This window comes from Mytilus trossulus, unplaced genomic scaffold (genome assembly GCF_036588685.1).
Source record: "Mytilus trossulus isolate FHL-02 unplaced genomic scaffold, PNRI_Mtr1.1.1.hap1 h1tg001334l__unscaffolded, whole genome shotgun sequence".
In the NCBI taxonomy this organism is placed as follows: domain Eukaryota; kingdom Metazoa; phylum Mollusca; class Bivalvia; order Mytilida; family Mytilidae; genus Mytilus; species Mytilus trossulus.
The window spans coordinates 15,001-20,000 of NW_026963771.1; positions in this window are offsets into that span (position 1 = coordinate 15,001).

The window sequence follows — 5,000 nt, forward strand, 5'->3', positions numbered from 1 at the left end:
AAAAATTTTACGAGGGTGAAATTCTCATCGTGGTGTCGCACGTTAGACGCGGACAGGCTACCGCGGGTCTCTCGATCATCCAGGCCGGCAAAGTATACCCTCGGTAAAAAAATTTTACGAGGGTGAAATTTTCATCGTGGTGTCGCACGTTGGACGCGGACAGGCTATCGCGGGTCTGTCGATCATCCAGGCCGGCAAAGTATACCCTCGGTAAAAATTTTTTACGAGGGTGAAATTTTCATCGCGGTGTCGCACGTTAGACGCGGACAGGCTACCGCGGGTCTCTCGACCATCGAGGCCTTCAAACTATACCCTCGGTAAAAAAATTTTACGAGGGTGAAATTTTCATCGGGCAGCCGCACGTTAGACCGCAGGCAGGCTACCGCGGGTCTCTCGACCATCGAGGCCGTCAAACTATACCCTCGGTAAAAAAAAATTTACGAGGGTGAAATTTTCATCGGTAAGCCGCACGTTAGATGCGGACAGGCTACCGCGGGTCTCTCGACCATCGAGGCCTTCAAACTATACCCTCGGTAAAAATTTTTTACGAGGTGTGAAATTTTCATCGCGGTGTCGCACGTTAGACGCGGACAGGCTACCGCGGATCTCTCGACCATCGAGGCCGTCAAACTATACCCTCGGTAAAAAAAATTTTACGAGGGTGAAATTTTCATCGGTAAGCCGCACGTTAGATGCGGACAGGCTACCGCGGGTCTCTCGACCATCGAGGCCTTCAAACTATACCCTCGGTAAAAAAATTTTACGAGGGTGAAATATTCATCGGGAAGCCGCACGTTAGACGCAGGCAGGCTACCGCGGGTCTCTCGACCATCGAGGCCGTCTAACTGTACCCTCGGAACAAAAAATTTACAAGGCTGAAATGTTCATCAAGAAGCCGCACGTTAGACGAGGCAGGCTACCGCGGGTCTCTCGACCATCGAAGCCGTCTAACTGTACCCTCGGTAAAAAAAAATTTACAAGGCTGAAATGTTCATCGGGAAGCCGTACGTTAGACGCAGGCAGGCTACTGCGGGTCTCTCGACCATCGAGGCCGTCTAACTGTACCCTCGGTAAAAAAAAATTTACAAGGCTGAAATGTTCATCGGGAAGCCGTACGTTAGACGCAGGCAGGCTATTGCGGGTCTCTCGACCATCGAGGCCGTCTAACTGTACCCTCGGTAAAAAAAAATTTACAAGGCTGAAATGTTCATCGGGAAGCCGTACGTTAGACGCAGGCAAGCTACTGCGGGTCTCTCGACCATCGAGGCCGTCTGACTGTACCCTCGGTAAAAAAAAATTTACAAGGCTGAAATGTTCATCGGGAAGCCGCACGATAGACGCAGGCAGGCTACCGTGGGTCTCTCGACACATCGAGGCCGTCAAACTATACCCTCGGTAAAAAAATTTTAGAAGGGTGAAATTTTCATCGGGAAGCCGCACGTTAGACGCAGGCAGGCTACCGCGGGTCTCTCGACCATCGAAGCCGTCTAACTGTACCCGCGGTAAAAAAAATTTTACAAGGCTGAAATGTTCATCGGGAAGCCGTACGTTAGACGCAGGCAGGCTACTGCGGGTCTCTCGACCATCGAGGCCGTCTAACTGTACCCTCGGTAAAAAAAAATTTACAAGGCTGAAATGTTCATCGGGAAGCCGTACGTTAGACGCAGGCAGGCTATTGCGGGTCTCTCGACCATCGAGGCCGTCTAACTGTACCCTCGGTAAAAAAAAATTTACAAGGCTGAAATGTTCATCGGGAAGCCGCACGATAGACGCAGGCAGGCTACCGTGGGTCTCTCGACACATCGAGGCCGTCAAACTATACCCTCGGTAAAAAAATTTTAGAAGGGTGAAATTTTCATCGGGAAGCCGCACGTTAGACGCAGGCAGGCTACCGCGGGTCTCTCGACCATCGAAGCCGTCTAACTGTACCCGCGGTAAAAAAAATTTTACAAGGCTGAAATGTTCATCGGGAAGCCGTACGTTAGACGCAGGCAGGCTACTGCGGGTCTCTCGACCATCGAGGCCGTCTAACTGTACCCTCGGTAAAAAAAAATTTACAAGGCTGAAATGTTCATCGGGAAGCCGTACGTTAGACGCAGGCAGGCTATTGCGGGTCTCTCGACCATCGAGGCCGTCTAACTGTACCCTCGGTAAAAAAAAATTTACAAGGCTGAAATGTTCATCGGGAAGCCGCACGTAAGATGCGGACAGGCTACCGCGGGTCTCTCGACCATCGAGGCCTTCAAACTATACCCTCGGTAAAAAATTTTTACAAGGGTGAAATTTTCATCGGGAAGCCGCACGATAGACGCAGGCAGGCTACCGCGGGTCTCTCGACCATCGAGGCCGTCTAACTGTACCCTCGGTAAAAAAAAATTTACAAGGCTGAAATGTTCATCGGGAAGCCGCACGATAGACGCAGGCAGGCTACCGTGGGTCTCTCGACACATCGAGGCCGTCAAACTATACCCTCGGTAAAAAAAATTTAGAAGGGTGACATGTTCATCGGGAAGCCGCACGTTAGACGAGGCAGGCTACCGCGGGTCTCTCGACACATCGAGGCCGTCTAACTATACCCTCGGTAAAAAAATTTACAAGGCTGAAATGTTCATCGGGAAGCCGTACGTTAGACGCAGGCAGGCTCCTGCGGGTCTCTCGACCATCGAGGCCGTCTAACTGTACCCTCGGTAAAAAAAATTTTACAAGGCTGAAATGTTCATCGGGAAGCCGCACGTAAGATGCGGACAGGCTACCGTGGGTCTCTCGACACATCGAGGCCGTCAAACTATACCCTCGGTAAAAAATTTTTTAGAAGGGTGAAATTTTCATCGGGAAGCCGCACGTTAGACGCAGGCGAGCTACCGCGGGTCTCTCGACCATCCAGGCCGGCAAACAATACCCTCGGTAAATATTTTTTACGTGGGTGAAATTTTCATCGGGATGTCGCACGTGAGACGCGGACAGGTTACCGCGGGTCTCTCGACCATCGGCGGCCGGCCAAAGCCATAGCCTAGTCAAAAAGTGTTACAGGTTGACAATTTTTCATCGGGAAGCCGCACGTAAGAATAGTACAGCAGGTCTCTCGATGAAACGATCACATTTCATGTAACGTAACGTAACGAAGGCAGGCAGGCATCGTACACCCTAACCCTAAGCCGCCTCTTGACGATGCCCGTCCCTAACCCTAACCCTAACCCTAACCCTAACCCTAACCCTAACCCTAACCCTAACCCTAACCCTAACCCTAACCCTAACCCTAACCCTAACCCTAACCCTAACCCTAACCCTAACCCTAACCCTAACCCTAACCCTAAATTAACCCTAACCCTAACCCTAACCCTAACCCTAAATTAACCCTAACCCTAACCCTAACCCTAAATTAACCCTAACCCTAAATTAACCCTAACCCTAACCCTAACCCTAAATTAACCCTAACCCTAAATTAACCCTAACCCTAACCCTAACCCTAACCCTAACCCTAACCCTAACCCTAAAGCCTGTTACTTAGGCCGTGTCAGGACCCAGGCTGGCATTATTCCTCGATACGTGTAGGTACGTGGTCGGCCTGTCTGGTAGCGGGCGATCACGGGTCTCTACCGCAGGTAAAGGTATGTGGTCGGCCTTTTGCGGGCTACCGCGGGTTAAAGTCTACGTAGGCACGTGAAGACCCGCATAAGCCCGTGGTAGCCCGCTATCAGGCCGTCCACGTACACTTATACCCGCGCTAGCCCGCTGTCAGGTCGACCACGTCCCTTCTTACCCACGGTAGCTGGCTACCGAGGCCGTCGACGTTCCCTTACCTGCGATAGCCCGCTATCAGGTCGACCACGTCCCCTCCTTACCCGCGGTAGCTGGCTACCGAGGCCGTCGACGTTCCTTTGCCTGCGATGGCCCGCTATCGGGTCGACCACGTCCCCTCCTTACCCGCGGTAGCTGGCTACCGAGGCCGTCGACGTTCCTTTGCCTGCGATGGCCCGCTATCGGGTCGACCACGTCCCCTCCTTACCCGCGGTAGCTGGCTACCGAGGCCGTCGACGTTCCTTTGCCTGCGATGGCCCGCTATCGGGTCGACCACGTCCCCTCCTTACCCGCGGTAGCTGGCTACCGAGGCCGTCGACGTTCCTTTGCCTGCGATGGCCCGCTATCGGGTCGACCACGTCCCCTCCTTACCCGCGGTAGCTGGCTACCGAGGCCGTCGACGTTCCTTTACCTGCGATAGCCCGCTATCGGGTCGACCACGTCCCTTCTTACCCGCGGTAGCTCGCTACCGAGGCCGTCGACGTACCTTTACCTGCGGTAGCCCGCTATCGGGTCGACCACGTCCCTTCTTACGGTAGCCCGCTAGCACGGCCGTCCACGTCCCTTTACCCGCGGTAGCTCGCTATCGGGTCGACCACGTACGATGATACCCGCGGTAGCCCGCTAGCACGGCCGTCCACGTCCCTTTACCCGCGGTAGCTCGCTATCGGGTCGACCACGTACGATGATACCCGCGGTAGCCCGCTAGCACGGCCGTCCACGTCCCTTTACCCGCGGTAGCCCGCTATCGGGTCGACCACGTACGATGATACCCGCGGTAGCCCGCTAGCACGGCCGTCCACGTCCCTTTACCCGCGGTAGCTCGCTATCGGGTCGACCACGTACGATGATACCCGCGGTAGCCCGCTAGCACGGCCGTCCACGTCCCTTTACCCGCGGTAGCCCGCTATCGGGTCGACCACGTACGATGATACCCGCGGTAGCCCGCTAGCACGGCCGTCCACGTCCCTTTACCCGCGGTAGCTCGCTATCGGGTCGACCACGTACGATGATACCCGCGGTAGCCCGCTAGCACGGCCGTCCACGTCCCTTTACCCGCGGTAGCCCGCTATCGGGTCGACCACGTACACTGATACCCGCGGTACCTTCTCAGCCGCGGGTAAGCCCGCTGAAAAAAGATTTTTTTTTCCCCATTGCATGCGGTAGCACCGCTATCAGGTCGACCACGTCCCTTCTCAGCC